Here is a 17,216-nt window from a genome sequence, read left to right as displayed (position 1 = left end):
CCGCACTGGGGTGAATTAGCTTACTGATAAGTGTCATCTGCAAAAACTGCTGATGCTTGACATGACCTCTAGATAAAGCTGCTTTCCAGAGGGGAGAGGAAGTTCAGTGACTTGAGAGAACTTGGCAACAGGAATGAGCTTGGGGTGAAGAAACAAATGTGTCTCTCTAGTCTTTCTATTTATAGCTACTGTGACACTAGCTAAAATCTTTGAGAAAAGTTTCTGTCTTCACATAAAAATTATTCCTGTCAAGATGGAAAATTTTATTAGGTCTTTAGGTACTGAATAAATCACATAAATATGATATAAATAATGACACATATATATCTGTTTTCAGCAGAGATACGCTACTATTTTGAAGTAGGAGACATTTGTATTGATCCTTATTCAGGGAATGAGGCCCATAATTGTACTTATTTAAATACCTCCCAAATCTGGTATATTTTGCTCATTCTATTTCAAATAAGAATTACTTTTTATTTTAACACCATGACAAAATGAACCAACCTAGTTTCCTTTAACCTCTCAACACCACACTAGAAGAGCACTAGTAATGTCTGCCATCATGTTGCATTTTTAGAGACAATTTGAGAATCATCTTTTCTTATCCAGGATGATGGTATAATAGCATAGGACTATGGCAATTTAAAAAAATGTCTCAATGCACAACATTGCTCTTCATTGTGTGTTCTATTACAGCCCAGGTGTTTTTTGGTTTTTTTTTTGGTTATTCCATAATTTATTAAATAGGTAATTTCTGAAATTGTAATTTTGAAATTTCTGAAATCCCTAGACATATAATTGTATAAAAAGTTTTTTTTTCTTGTTTTTTTCATACTAGTAGCTGGATGCCCAGGGGTTTTTGGTGCAGCTAAACTTATGACTTGTACCTTTTTTATGCAAAATGTTATAGAGAATTTAAAGTATTTCCTGGCAGACTGGTTGCTATTTGCATATCAAGAAATGTCGATTAAAAGACTCTTGGGGTAATATTAATAATCAGCAGACATTTTGAAAAAATATTCCCTGTAGCATTTTATTTTTCTTTGCAGTGTTTACCTCTAAATACAGATGCTTATTCAGGAAAGAGAAAGGCTAAATGATTTCCTTTGTGCCAGTATTGTCAAAAAGCATTTCCCAGTTTGACTGAGACTGTGGGAGCTGGGAGCACAAAAGAGGCAAAATTCTTTTCTACTGTACTACAGAGGTCAGTAGAGTTAAACTACCATTAAATTTCGGGCAGATATTTTAATGATTCCAGAAATACAACAACTGAATAGAAATAATGTGAATACAGAGATCTTATTTCTTATTTCCTTTCAATTCGACCACTGCTGCTTGTGGCCAAGCTGAAAGAGACTCGAGATAAAAATCTTTTGTGAAAAAGAAGTATTTCTAAATGAAGGATAATGGTTTTGAGGATATGCTGTATAAATTTGTGTTTATAAAATGAAACTTCCTCTTGGTTTTAATGTCTGCATTTGTTTTTGCTTTGAAGAAAAGCAAGCAGTTTGGTAAATGCTAGGGGTGAGAGCATGTCTGTAGCTTGTATTATAGTTGATCTTCCATGCATAAAGAATATGAAATCCTGTTGGCAGAGAATTGGATCAAGGAAAATTGTGAATGTAGTTCGTATTTGGCCCTCATGAAAATACTCTTTTTCACAAGGCGCCATATTGAGCTACTCCATGAAGAACCCAATGTAAAATAATCTTATTGACATCCATATTGGATCTTTCTCTGGTGCAGATGAATATAGCTCCATGTGCTGTGCTAGTAAACATTTATCAGTTCAGTTCAGTTGAGGATATGACTTTATTGAGGAAAAATTGATGAAATCATTTATAGATTTTTTGTATAACACTGAAGGTCATACTGTTGATTTAAATAAGTTCTTTATGAACTACACCATTTCACAATAATGGCTTTTAACAGTTTGTGGACTGGTCAGTTGAATAAGTAAAAGGCACAGTAATTCCTTTTTACAGTTACATTACAGTTTTAATGAGAAGCATTGATTTTTCTCTTAATACTAATGTGTTTAATGACCTTTCCAATGACATCTGTCACTACTGTTTCTTCTCAAATTCTACTGGCATTTTCTTTCAGTGAAGCAAATGATTTTAATTGCTTGTTGTGTTGTAAGAATGAGAATTAGTATTCTTTTAAAGTAGCATGAAGGCTTGTAGAAGTCATATTCTGTTAAAAAATAATTAGAGACTGTCTGATTTTTGATCTTCAGAAAAATTTTAGAAACTCTCCATTCCTTTGTCTTTAGAAAATTGTTCCTTGAGTGCTACATGTGAATTTGGTTTTTCATTGTCAGTTTTTGCTTCTTGATATGAAGTTGAGTTTGTGGAATTTGACATGGAAGAGTATTTTAAGGTAGTTTCTGACAATGTCTCTCTCAAGAGTTTTGTTTTCCTTCAGCTTTTAATGGTACTATCTGAAGAAAGGACATATGAATTAACTAAACCAGTAACGTACCATGAAACACTAAAACTATCTATATATAGTTCAAAAAGGTATACTTTTTCTCTCTATGGTGACTTTTCTTTCAATTGAAGACAGAGCTGGTCTTGAAAAAGTCTTTTTGTTTTCTACTGCTTGTCTTCTTCTATTGTTTTAATACTCTAAAGCTTGGCTATTAAATACCAGTCTAACTTTAATTAAGAGTGATTGTCAGCAAGCAGCAAAGCTTTTGGCTAGCTTTTCATTGCTAATACAATCAAGGTTATGGATGAGAGTCAAAGAAAGTGGCTCCAACACTCCTAAATGGTTTGCTCTCTCTTGCAAATACTTAGTTTTGTTTTCTATTGACAAATGACAAGTGATTACAAGTGAAAAGCAGGATGTGAATATTTTCATAAGCTGCTCAGTCTTGATCATTTAACAAAGATTATACATTATCCTTTTGGTCTGCATTCCAGCTAGCAACATTGCTTAGTTGATCTGGTCTAATTCAGGTGCAAAAAAGAAGTACTCATCCACTTCAGGGTACTCCAAGCAGGCATGCTCTGATGTCATGCTCAGAGCTGCCACCCTAAAAGATGGGACTTTGGGGTTACCATAACAACATCAGCCAGTCGTTGGCTGACACTACAACATTATTGCAGGAGCTTTGAGGGAGTATTAACCAACATGCAGTCACCACACATTTTGCCTGCTTTGCTGGTTAAGAATGTCTATGCTGTGTAGAGAAGCTTCATCTACAGCATGATTTCTGTACATCGATATGATTGAAATGGCCACATTTTTCTGAAGCTCTTTGGCATATCTGTATAATATTTTGAAATAGCACATTAGAGTATATGTGGCAAAACCCAAGATGCATTTCTGTAAAGTTACTCATATTTACTTATTTTCTACATTAAAAATGACTGAGGATAAACATTCAGAATAGCTGAGAAGATAGTGAGGCATGTAGAAAAAGTTTCCTGAGTAGTCCTTTGCAGATAGCATGAAGAGGTCAGAATCAGATTTTCTCTACTTATTTTATAGCACATTTTGTAAAAATCCAAACCGAGAGCTGGAAATGCTTGTTGTGCACATGCAGTGTGAATGAAAACAGGATATTTAATTAATTAGACCAGAGATTGTGTTTCATATAATAAAATAAGTCAGCTTGCTTTAAACAGGTTTCACAGACCACCTAAAATAGAGGAAGCAAGCTTGCCAATAGCAGGAGCTAATGCTTCAGTACCTTTCATTTTGTACTCTGAAAAGAAAACCTCTTCTTAAGCTCATTCATTTTCCGGAGGGAATGTCGAATGCCGTGGCATATTGTCAGAGCTGCTTTATTGTCACCATTTACAAAGGTCACCTGAATTAATTGACTTCTTACCATACGTATTGTTAAGCTACCCATTTCCTGACATTTTTGGAAAGGTGACAGTCTTAAAGCCAGTGGCTATCTGTTGATGGTTCTTTCACAGTTTGTTTCTCAGAACACAGTAGCTCTAAAATTACAAGCAAATAATTACATTGGTGCAAAGGAACAAAATCTTTATGATGTTCTCCAGAGTTCACAGGAGTGAGTGGGCTGAAGGGAGAAAAAGGGGTAGGAGAAATAATCAAAATACTGAGATGTTTTTAATACAGATTTAGTACTCTAAAAAGCAAACAAAAGCATACGGGAAGATGCAGATTGCATTTTTTTCACTTTGAAGCATGCATTAGAGGGCTAACCTGTCTTTCTCATGGTTTACAGTAAAATCTATCTCGGTCTTTCACTGATGCATGAATCACAGATCCATGCTGATGCACTTTACCAAATGTGTTTTCATCTAAAGGATACTGAGGTACTCTGGTACTGCATGGAAGAAATGACATACACATGCATAAGAACAAGCACATTAGACAACTGTAGTGCTAGCCTGGAATTTTAAGTTGATTAAATTGGTTAAATAGAAAATCACTGATATTTTTCTAGCCCCCTGCATTTGCTGCCATCTCCTTCCCCCTGTGTTGGGTTTTCTTTCTCATCAGCAGTGCTGGGCAAAAACTCCAGCTAGACATGTGAAAACAAAGACATGGAAAGCAAAGGCAAACAGTTCTGAGCCTTGCTATACTAAAACAGGCAAAGCTTTTATAGTGATGGATTTAAACACTCTCCTTCCATGTAAATAGAGACACCCTGCTGAGATCCTGTTAATTACCAAAGAAGATTAGAACTCCTCTGCTTAATGTGATCCTTTTTACCTAACATCAGTTCCAGCTGCATCAGTAATCAGACATTCACAGTGTCCCTTCTGACTGGAAAGGGGATGTTTTTAAGCGAAGTCATTTGCCACAATCCTTAAGATGTAGCCTGGCAGAAATTCAATAACTGTTTGTGATATGCTCATTCAGCCTCATTGCTCAGTGGTTTTTAGGTCTTGACATAAACAGCATTTCCCTTAATCCTAGCACTGGAGAGAAGAAAGGAGGCTGTCCTGTATTTTGTTTTATTGGTTTCAAAACACAGAGCAAGCGTTTAATTTAATATTGCCTCTGAAACATCAGTGGAAACATTCTTCTTTTATATGTTTTTTTATCCTTTGATGTTCTTTCAAGCTAACAAATGCACAGATCTAATAGTATTGCAAGCATGTTTAGATTATCTCTGGCATAAAGAGCATATTGCGTTTGCATTTCTGTTCAGGAAGTAATATGTGAAAATATACTAATAAAATAACTTTACAAAAAGAGGAAAGGGGAAAGAGTCTAGAACTTAGATAAAAGTCAGGATAAAATTGAAAATAAAGAGGAACTTACCCTATAATAAGAGTTGTTTCAGAGCTGGAGGAGTTCTTGCATCTCAGTAATTTTGAATCCTTAGTTCAGGTAGCGACATACTTGTGTTAAAGCCAGAGTCTGTATAGACGAGCACACATGTACGTGTGGGTGTGAGTCGGTGTGCATGCGTGTGTCTAACAGTCTATAATACAGAGATGTATCTATTGATATCCTACAACATGAGAGACTCTCCGTGCTGCCAGCTGAGATCCCTTGCGTTTGCCAGGCGCTGTTGCTGCCTGGCTGGCTGAGGCTCGCAATCCAGCGGAGAGAGGAAGGCGGGGGAGAGAGCAGCTCGCTAGCTGCTCTTATTTCTCCTTGTTTCCATGGTGGTTAGCGGTGCATGGCTGAGGCGCTGGGCTGTCACACTGACACGGTGCTGCTGCTGGGCGGTCATTAATAGCGGAGCCGCGGGCTCCCCGGAGAGAGCGGTGCTGGCGCGCCCAGATGCGCGCAGTGCGCGGCTGCGTGGCCGTGGGAAGATGTCTGGTACGTGACACCGCTGCTGCTCGGGGACGGGAGCACCACACCAGCCTGTGAACGCGCCCAGAGAGCTCTTCCGATCTCCGGCAGCTACGGGGCATGCTTTCTGTCTCTACACAACAGATTGGGAGGTCCACGTTTTCTACCCCCACCCCCTTTTTTTATTTAATTTTTTTATTTCCTTTAAGGGCTGTTATCTGTACTCAGAAGAACTTATTAGAGATCAGTGAAGTTCTGCAAAGGCTGCTGTAGTTCAGAGGATACTGTATGATGAAACCATTCAGGAAAAATGTGCTGTGCCTTGCCCCCAGTTTTGGTGCCTTTTTTTTTTTTTTTTAAGCTTAAGATAGGAAAAGATTTAACATATTCTTCCTCTTTCAAATTTTTAATATTACATTTTACTACCTGGGCTTATCAGTAGAAAGTAAGAGCAGTAATACATCCTCCTGAGAAATAAAATTTCTAAATGAACTCTGAAAGGGGTTGGTTAAATAAGAAGTCAGTTTTTCTCAATCTGTCTCTGCTTGAGTCTGTCTTTTGTGGCCATCCAATTATATAAACAATAGGATGCCCAGATTTTTCTTTCCCTTTCTTTCTTCTTTCTCCCTTTATGCTATCATCTTTGGTGAATGATTTATTTTTCCCCTGTTTATTCTATGCCTATGACCAAAGGGCATACAAACTATGAAGGTTTTAAAAACTGTAGAATAATTTCTGATTATCATCACCCCTTCTCCTAAATATATAGAACAATAAATGAGATAGATGTTGTTAGAAAAAGGTTTTTTATCATATATACTGTTAATATAAAAGAAATTACTTTATAATAGGATATGATTAATAATGAAGCACAAAGAAATGGTTATCAACAGGTCAAAAAGAAGAAAATGTTGGATCTCTTGCGTGAATTCAGTCCCCCAGCCCTGAGCAAGTCAGGCCACCCTCTAGTGGACTGAAGTGAGATGCGGTTCTCATTTCACACTCATCTGCTTTGAAGAAAGGCTCACGATCTTGTCTAATAACAGTATGAATATTTTCTGAAGATTAGTAAATGGTGTGAATTAGTGTAATTTTTGCTACAGCAATAGCACCAAAATTTTACAATAAAATAGTTGCTATTTTATGAATACTGAGTTTCATCTCAATTCACTTTGGATCAGATCTTGGACTGCATTATTTTTGTTTTTATTTAGTAAGAAAATAATTTTATTCTTCATAAAATCACCTTTTATGAAAATTGAATTAAATGAATGCCACAATTCTGAATAAATTTCTGGTTGTTACAATTGGTTAGGGCAAATTTTACAAAACTACTCCTGTTAGGCTCACTGGTACTTACACTGTGGCTATATTAGGGCAGTCTTTTCCTTCTGCCTCAAATTTTTGATTACTGCACTTAAGCTAGCTACAGTGAACAAAGAGTTAAATTTTTTCAAAGATGTGTGCTGTTCGCTTTTCACTCATCCAACTGAGTGGGACTGTTTCATAGATGAAATAATAGCATTTTTGTGACTGATTAGCTGCAAATAAGTGAGATACTCTAGGCCAAGTGGTCTTTTTATTTTCTCTCATTCTTTTTTATGGATATTCAAATTTTTTCTAATGTGAGTTAAAGAGTTATAACGAAAAAGTTGGGGAAACCCATCTTTGGTTACCTTTCAGGTCTTCTTGCCTGAGGTTGGGACAGGGAAAATTAAGATCAGAAAGATGTCACATCATTTTTCCACAGCCTCAGGGCTCACTGGTGAATCCTTGTTTTTCCTTTGCCCCCACGAGGTGGCTCTAGGAGCCTCTGATGTATGTGATGTTCACCACCATGAGCTGCAAATTCAAGCCATTTTAAACTTCCAAGTCAGCCTGTAAGCTTTCCCTGCTGCACAACATAATGTCCTATGTTGGATGGGATAATGCTCAGGATGTTGTAAGTAAGCACAACCCAAAGCCAGAAGAGTAAGACCTCTTGCCACAGTAACTCCCACAAAAAAAATGGAAATCAATCTTGATCTCAGCCCTCTCCTACCTCGCCCCCGCAAAAGATATTAACCTGTGATAGAGGGGTGGGATTGTGGGGGCAGTAAGAGACAAGAATATTTCAAAAAGTTTGGACAAAGTTGAAAATGTTCCTTTAAAGATGACTAAAAACTGCTAGATTTCATATCTCATCCAGTGGAGAAACAGATGATCTGGAGAAAGGTAAATAGATAGGGACTAGCATTGCCCTATGTGAAATATTTCCTGGGTTTTGACCCTGGCCTCCTCATGAACTTGCTGTCATTCATTCAAAATTTGGCTTTCTAATTAACATGAGAATCATGCAAAAACATATTCAGTGATTTGACATGTGAAATTAAGATTAGAGAAGTGCTTCATTTTGGTTGATTGGTATGGACTGTGTAATTAGAGGGCTAGATAATTAAATCAACTAAAGTATACTTGCATAAAGAAAGTGAGTTCTTATGATAGACTATATATGCAATTAAAGTACTTCCTTGATAGGCATATATTTACATATTAGTTAAAATGTTATTAAATCGTACTAAAATTCTGTTTGGAAAAAAAAGTGAAGTAATTGAATTTTATTATTTAGGTAAAGCTAAAGAATATTTTTTTAAAACTATCTGCAGGAGAAAAGTATCTTTTATAACCAAAACAATTATCTTTATTAAAGTTCATTAAGTGATTTTTCTGCTGATTTCACTGTGATGCTTGATGGTTTTAAAATAGCAATGTAATCAATTTTATGAAAATCATATATATAGCTTAGTACGTTACAGGGTAGAAAAAAATTCTCTCAGACTGATAAAGAGACAATGAAATTAATGTAGACTAACTCCAGCAATTTATTTAGCATACATTTTATCTGATTACTGAGTTCACGTTAAATAAACTAAGTAATTATTTGTTTTTAATGGACAGTAAACACAATCCATAAAGCCCTTAGTTATTTAAATACAATGATTCTGTGTCTGCATTTTTCTCAAAATTGGAAAATGATTTCAAAACTTTTTCCCCTTTTTCATTATGTAGAAAGGCAGAGCATCCTTGGGCTTTCATATCCTTTTTTTCTGGTTCAAGATTACCCATGACCATTTCTAGTGTTTTCAGTCTGTGAGAACACAGCTCTGTTTAGAATGCAGCAAGTGTAGTTAAAAACTGTCATAAATACTATGCAGTTACAGTAAAAATACCACAACTATTTGATTTAAATTCTGAGATGACACGCTTTATATCAGAAATTGGAAATTATTTTTTTAAGTGTGTATTCATACAGATTATGGCCATGTGTAAAAGAGTCACTTTTGGAATAGCTTTATCGCTTATGACTACATATGCTCCTATCCTGGTTTCTGAGGCGCCATGACTACAAGGAAGAGGCTCAGTTGTGGCTTTTATCACTTTCTTCTTGTAGCCCATTGAGTAAAAAAGAGGTGAGCTGGTGGGGTTTTGTTTGACAGATTAATTCTCACAAGTTCTGCAAAGCATGCCTTTTTATAACTTCCATGTGGGTTGTGGAGTATTTTTTTCTGAGTGAAGGTCAGTTTCAAAGAAATCTGTGTTGTTGTGTCATCAGTTAATTTATTAATTGACTTACAAATTATAGCTGGTTGTCATTGTATGATTTGCCTGGAAGACCACCACTTCATGTAACCCTGTTCTGCCAGGGTTTTCAGTCCAATGTTATCAATCTGACATTGTCATGTGCATTTGACAACCTTGCATTGCCATGGCAAGACTATTGATGTTTTCCTAAAAGGGCTATGCTCCCATACAGACTAATTTTTATTAATATGTATCTCTCCAAAATGGAATCATTTTTTTCAGTGATAAACAGAAGAAACATTTCTGGCTCTTGTTCTTTGTCTTTTTTGAAGATGAAAGGCTTGTTGCCAACAATGAATTCAAATTTCCAGAGTTGCACTTCGTAATGAAAAATGCTGTATCAGATTACTTAACCTACTATGAAATTTCTTTTATCAGGTCTGAGAGTTAGTGTTGATACGATAGACCAAAAGTGGATGGAAACAAATCTGTAAAGAATTTCACATAAGGAAAAATTCACTTATGCACAAAGCCCCAGGTACTTCTTTAAATGCCATGTAGGTAGTAGATGCTATATGACTGGGCAAAATCTGGAACTGCATAGTAAAGAGCCTTATACTACAGGCAAATTCAGTCATGTGTGATGGGGTTGAATGAAAGCAGGGGTGAGGAGCTGATCTTGGTGATCAGGAAGATATTTCCTATTCCAGAAAACTTTCCTGTTCATGTAGCAACTGTTTTCTATGAAACAAGAAGTATGAGATCCCAGGCAAAAGCTATAGTCTCTTTCCTCATTATAGGTCCCAGAGCCATAGTCAGCCTTCTGCAGGGGTGGCTTGAGGTCTGAAAAATCTTAACAAGTTTTATCCCTTCTGGGTCCAACACAGGGGGATATCTGAGTTCTAATTTTCATCCTTGACCCTATTCTAATAGGCAAGAATCCCTGGCATACCAGTATCTGCAGAAGGCTGGAAGTGAGTCATGCATAGCAACCACAACCTTGCAGCGTCACATGGGATTCTTAATGAAGACACAGTAGTAAAAAGCAGCTAGAGAATCTTTATATGCAGCTGGATAAGGCTGATGAAATATCTGTAAAGCAATTTTCAAGCTCAGTGTATATGTTTAAAAATTGATTTCATCTCACAAAGTTTGTGTCTTGTGGTGACATCTCAGGTTTTGTAGCCTTCGTTAATTGTTTATAACTTACTGCGATCTTCTCTGTGGTGGATCTTTAGGACTGAGATACCCTTGTAGATTTCTGAAGGATCTGATTGTTTGTGATCCTCGTTTGTGGGACCCAGAATGTGCATGGAATATAGCAGTTAGTGTCGTAGCTCTTGGAGCTAATCTGTATCTCAGGCTGAGGAAGAAAATAACGGCAGTAATGATTTGAATGTAAGGCCTAAAATTTCCATCTTGCTGTCAATTTGTTGTGATTGGATGGTGATAGGTCTGGAAATTTCTCTCTTTATAGAGAAGCCATTTTCCTTTTCTTTGCTCATATCTTTTTGCCTTTCTATGGAACATTAACTGATATTTTATCTGAAACAGATTTGTACTTTTTCTGTTGACACTGTGTGGTGTGGCAAATAGTATGTGATCAGTGAAAGGGAACCTCCTTCTCCCAGTAAAATTATTTTAAATTTAACCACCTTCCCTGATAATGCCACATTTGTGGCGATAAATGTGATATATATGGTGTGTGTTTCTCAAGGGCAGATCTTCAGACTTGAATTTCTTAACTTTTTTGATGAAACTAAACAAACTATTCTTGTTGCATTTTATTGTGGTTTAATATTAAAATGGGTGGATAACAATAGAAATTCTAAATTATCTACTTTTCATAACTATTTGCACATGAGCTGTATTGGTGATTTAGAAAACTTTAGAGTCACTAAGCTAAATATTAGAACTAAAATGTCATTTTGCTTTTAGTTACTTTTACTCTGAGACTGAGAGAGGTATCAGTTATTTTCCCATGCCATTAACAGCATGATTTGTCGTCGTGATGACAAGAAAGAGCACAATGAAGTGCAGTGTGTGCTCAGAATATGGTTACCTAATGTTAATTTGAATAAAGTACACTAAACTATGGGAGTGTAATGGGTACCTAAGTGAAGCCCTTAGAGTTTAGTTAGAAAATTTCATTTTTTTTCAACTTGCAGATCTAGAAAATTAATTAAAAGGTCACTGTAACGTAGAATATCCATACTGATTAAAACCCTAACAATGTAACTAGGAATGCAGTAAATGTCTTCCCTCTCATCTCTAGTTTCACTTCCAAAAACTGTACACATTAAATATTTTTATTTAAATGTAAAGCTATCTTTAAATCAATAAGCTGGGGTAGAAAGGATCATGTACACCATGACTTACTGGAGGAGGAGTTGTTTCAGAGGCTTTCACATAGTTTCCATTACTAAGGAAACCACTTATTTTGTCTGTGCATGTTTTGAATAGATCTCTCATTTGAAGTCTGGTGCTCAGACACAGGATTGCATTATAGCACTGAGAAAGAGGTAAAGGAAACAAAAGAGGCATAAAACCACTGCATCTTTAAGGAATATAGTATATTGTATTACATGCTTATGAAAATGTAGCTATCTATACGTGCTTATGAAAGTGTAGATATCTCTATCTATTTGACAGATCTGTCTATATATGTATGCATTTCGATTGTTTTGTTCCTACAAAAAGCAACGTGAAAATATTAATAAATTAGGCAGGGAAAGCAGATCTTGTTACTTCCTGTTCTTTGTATGCCTCTATTGTAAGGACAGTTGAAAAATCTGGTGCACCAGTTTGGTAGCCACAAATATGAGTCCTGATTTTCAATTCCTAAAACAAAACATGGTGTGAGATCAAAGTAGAAAGAAATCCCTATCCATGGTTTTGGATAAAAAAGGCTGCAAGGATGGCTCTGCATTCAACAGCTGATCAAACCTTTGCTTGGAAAGTGAGTCTGTTTCGGCAAAATTCTCGATGAAATGCAAGACCTGACTGCAAATACACACCAAACCATATTTATACATATATTATAGTTGGGGCAGCATATTTTCCCTACATGAATAGAACATATGTTCTGTGCTGACCAAACACTTGTATTAAGCAACAATTGAATTAATTACCCCTCTATTACCAATTATGTATGCTCAGTTGATATGCTCAATGTCAAAAATGTTGCCTTAGTATAGCCAGATGAATCTGGTTGGATATGTTTAAACTATAAGTATTTAAATAACTTGGAACTGATTTCAAAGTGTCCTTGAAGTTCAGAATTGTTCACAAATAAGTTCAAAGTGTCAGAGAAATGTAGAAATCCAGAAGATTACCAGAGATGAGCATGGAAATTAGGTTTCTGGCTAATAAGTGTTCTTATTCATCATGTTCTACTGTATGGATTAGTTTATCATATAGTTATCATATAATCATTAGTTTATCATATAATTCTTTTGCCAAACAGGATAGAAAATTGATGACAAAGGTGAAAATTCCCATTTTCAAGGGCTACAAAGCCCTGGGCTCTGTAGGGTCATGTGACAACAAAACTCATGCTATAGAAAATAATTTCCCCTATGTTTTGTGTGTGTGTTAATGCCATATTTTGAAATTAAGAAACTTAAGACATCAGTTATTACTATCTGATATGTCTGATGAATAATTATTTGTAATATATGTGGCATATTTAATGAGCCATTTTGGTGACAAAAGTTTACTTTTAAAGCTAATATGCCTCAAAGGGATTTATGTGTGTGTTTGTGTGCACAATTAACAATCATCCCGTCCTTGTAGATTTTTTGCAGTAACTCCTTAACTGTTAAAAGCATGGGAAAATGACAGCTTGGTAAAGCTGACAAGTCCTTGTCTTGACTTAGTTGAATACTTTTGGGTGAAGCAAAATAAATTAGATTACAAAGAGATATCGGGACTCATTTGCCTTGGCTAAGAAATATCAATTTTTAATATTTCAGAATATTTGTGTTATTTCAATACTGTAGAAGCTATGTTTACTTTCTACTATTGAATTGTAAGAATTTTCAACACATCTCAAGGAACACTAAAAGCATTGCTATTCATTATCCTTTAGTATATGTCTGCAGCAAGAAATAAAATCTTCAGTGTTTGGTTATACTGATTATTTCCTTTATGGTGTAACTGGTGTGTTTCCAAGGGAGTGCATTCAGCCTCTAACTCTCATCAGTATTATCATAAAAGAGATGAAATAAAGAATTTTTAAAATAAAATAACAGGGATAGGTACTTTCAGAGAAAGTTAACATCTGCTTTCTTACAAGAATTACCTGGTGTGGACCAGGACCATTTGATACTGAGAAATATTTAAGAGTTAATAATTTAATTGGAAATTCGATTTACCACGGAGGAGGAGCTAAAATTTTGTAGACATTTAACTATTTGATAATTTTGTAAAAGTATAAAATGCAGTAGATCATATAACTTATTGTTTAGTGCCAAGAATATCTTTTGATGACATCACTGTGATGAGGAGGCAAAGGACAGGCTGAATGGGAGAAGGAGGGTGGTTTTCCCACAGTAAGCAGCTCAGAGGGACATAGGAGTATAATTCAGAAAGACTGCTTGGACTTTAATAATAGAAATGGGATTATACTCTAAGTAGTTGATGATGGAAGGTCAATTGCAACCAATAAAATGGAATTCTGCTTAAAATTGTGAGCTTATTAGAAATAACTGAGAGGGTGAACATATCTCTGTATTACTGGTTGACCAAGAGATAAGAGCTCACAGCTCTGAGCACAGCTGTGAAAAAAGGAAATATGTCTGAGGATGCACCAGGATTGTTGTTCAGAGTTGTTCCAGGAGCAGTAACTGGCCACTTCACTTAGAATAATTAATTCAGCTATGATTTTTTTGTGCTTGAAAATCATATGAACTCAATGTGGAACACATGCAATTAAATACTATTCAGGTGACAGCAGAGCCCACATTACAGAGGGGTTTATAAAACCTTGTCTTGTGTAGTGTAGGAGAGTCAGGGGAAAATAAGATTCCTGCTGATAAATACATCCTGCTGGTACATAATGAGAAAAAGGTAGCAAAAGAGCAAAATTTGTGTGTGACTGTGATTAAATTTAAGTCTGTTTTTTTTTTTTTTTCCCTGTGAGTCATCACATCCTGGGATAAATTTCCAGTGGAAATAGTTTGGGTAGAAAATCAAAACAAGAGCAATCCAAATCAACCACAACTCAGGTGAAATAAATCACTAGCAAAAAAAAAAAACCTCTTCAGAGATACTGATTGTCATAGTTATAAAAGAGGTGTGTTTACAAATAGCTGACTTCATGCCTATAGAAGAAGCAGCTAAATTTAACATTTTCAGAAGATCTTTCCAGTCCTTTTTTTGCTTATCAAATATTAAGCCTACTTATCAGATTTCTATATAAATCCAATCCTTACCTGTGAGTTCTAAAATCCATTAAACTCTTTTTGATAATTTTGATTTTTGTGACAATGGGAATTTCTGACTCCTCAACTGGTGGGAATACTCATTTTTCGATGTTAAAACAGCTTTTCTCAGTATTTACTCAGGTAAGTATAAATAAAGCAAATCTGAATTTAGTATTTTACATTTACTTGCAATTATGTAGTAGTGGGTTACCTGTCTCTGCATGAAAACAGTTCAGTGGCACTACAGAAAGTTCAGAAGAAAAAAGGAAACTAATATCCATATTTGAGTCTTTTATTTCCACTTTTCTAGATAGTTCTGGAAACAATTATCCTTTTGATAATACTCTCTAAACAAATTGTCAGGCTTTTAGTTATCCAAATTATCCAAAATTTTGTTCCAATCTGCCGCTTTGATTACTAAATAGAAGCGTCACTCAGCTGGTCAAGGTCTCTCGTAAGTTTCTTCCTCCAAGTTTGTTCATTTGGGTTTTTTATTGTGACAGATAATCTTAGTTCAGCTACAAAGAAGTAGCAAAAACTGTTAAATGCACAAAAAAATCGTGTAAGGCTGACTATTTTGTATGCAAAGTCCTATAGCCCCAAAATTGTCTAACTTTTTTTAGTGTGATCTTTTAGCACTCCTAATTTTGCTGACATCTACTTTTTCTTTGAGTACTGTAAGAAATATCTGTAATAAATCCACTTTTTAGATACAGCTGTATTTCTTCCTTGGGCCTTAGGTTGAATTTTTCTTTAGCTAATAGGCCATTCATATGTTCAGCCATCTCCTGAAGTGGCTTTAATAGGCAGGTGCATTAACTCATTTCATATTTTTCTACAGAGAGAAATTCATCAAGGTAACAAACTTGATGATGGAAGAGCGTATTCCTCTCATTACTGCTAATTCGAATGTTATGCCAAATAGGCTTTCAGGAACCAGAACACAGATAGTTATGGCCTTAATGAAATAGTAATAACATTCAAACTGGAAACCCAAGGAGTTAAAATGCATGGGTTGAAGAGGGAGAAATCAAACTGCTGATACATATTTCCTAACTGTACTCACAGGACACATAGTTCTGTCGTGGCTTCTGTTATGTCACATGGAGAATATTGTACTAAACATAAAGGTGACTCAATATTGCTATTTAAAAATGTGCCTCAGGAGTAACCTAAATGGGGAATAATTTTGTACATCAGGCAGGAGCACTAACTTTTGACCAGGATAGGAAATTCTAGTAATTCCATTAATTTCACTAAGCTCTCCTGAGACTGTCCTGGTTCTGGGTATGAGTGCAACTACTTTTGGAGAGAAGCCAAACTTCATTGCTGCCTACACTGCATTTAAAAGCCTTTAATTGAATATTCCTAAGTGAGCTAATTATAAACTACCTTAAGCTTTGAATCACACTTTCCACAGATTCATCTTTCCTGTGCCCATTTTTTTCCTCCTCTTTGTGATTGTGCAAAGAATATGCAATTGCTTTCTCACACCCTGCCCCTAATTTTTAGAAAAAGCAGTTCACCCTTCTTTTCTCTGAAGTCTTCCCTACTGACACTTTTGGTCTTTGTCTTTGCTAGCTTCTGTCCAGAGGGATGCAGATTTCAATCCTCTGCTTCCTCTTTCAAGGTGTCTTATGCATCACACACTTTCAAGGTGTCAGAGGCACACCTGTGTGTAATCTATTCCTTCCTTTGGCTATGGCAGAAAGATTCCTGTAAGCTTGGCTTAAACACTGGTCTGAGGTGGTCTGGCTTAGTAGGGCTCAACACATGGCCAGTCTGACCCTAGGACATTGCTGTCAGCCTAAGACCCGCTTAATAGTCTCTGTTTCTGTGGATTTCCCTTTGAAAGAAAGTATGTGCATGGGACAGGCATGAGAAGCACTTATGGATAGGTGCTGCCTAAGCAATAGCTGCCCCTCACTCTCCTGGAGTCAGCTGCTACACCCCCATCTCTTCAGTTTCAATCATGGAAAGGTAAAAGCATGGATGCAGTCCATTCTTCTTTTTGGTGGAAAATAGTTGAAGCAAGGTATGTAAATTTTTCACGGGTGAATGTTTTGGAAGCTTGTAAGGCAAATAATTGAAATGTTTGTGTTCTGGTTTAGATGAGGAGAACTTTTACTTGGCAAAATTTTTACCAGCAAAATTTTTACTGTACCATATATATAGTATACCATATACCATATATATATCGTGGCTTTTTCTTTGCCCATAATAAGCAAAACTGTACTCCAAGGGTTCTAGGGTGCTGATGGTACCAAATATTCATTGCCATTCTAGAGAAGCCTTGACTAAGTCTCTGCCTTGACTAAATTTTTGTTCCACAGAGCTTGGAGGCCTATTTTCATAATTTACTAAAAACTATTTTAATATTTATTTAAAACTGGTCTGACATCTTCAGTATATTTATGATCGTCACCTATTTCTGTGCTTTAAATAAATGTTCTGCAGCTTGCTTTTTTAAAAAAGTGGATCTAAAGTTTA

The 17,216-nt window shown here is 35.9% G+C and overlaps 2 protein-coding genes across 2 annotated transcripts in view; one reads left to right on the top strand and one right to left on the bottom strand.

The window, feature by feature from the left end:
- LRRN3 (leucine rich repeat neuronal 3) overlaps positions 1-5,816 on the bottom strand; it is a 32,106-nt gene extending 26,290 nt beyond the window's left edge. The window contains exon 1 of the mRNA XM_066550493.1: positions 5,257-5,816. The gene's annotated coding sequence lies outside the window, so the exon portion shown is untranslated. The remainder of the gene's footprint in view (positions 1-5,256) is intronic.
- IMMP2L (inner mitochondrial membrane peptidase subunit 2) overlaps positions 1-17,216 on the top strand; it is a 403,527-nt gene that overhangs the window by 187,808 nt on the left and 198,503 nt on the right. The window lies entirely within an intron of this gene.

This window comes from Molothrus aeneus, chromosome 5 (genome assembly GCF_037042795.1).
Source record: "Molothrus aeneus isolate 106 chromosome 5, BPBGC_Maene_1.0, whole genome shotgun sequence".
Classification (NCBI taxonomy): domain Eukaryota; kingdom Metazoa; phylum Chordata; class Aves; order Passeriformes; family Icteridae; genus Molothrus; species Molothrus aeneus.
The sequence above is the reverse complement of the archived record's forward strand: the minus strand, read 5'-3'. Positions and strand labels throughout refer to the sequence as shown.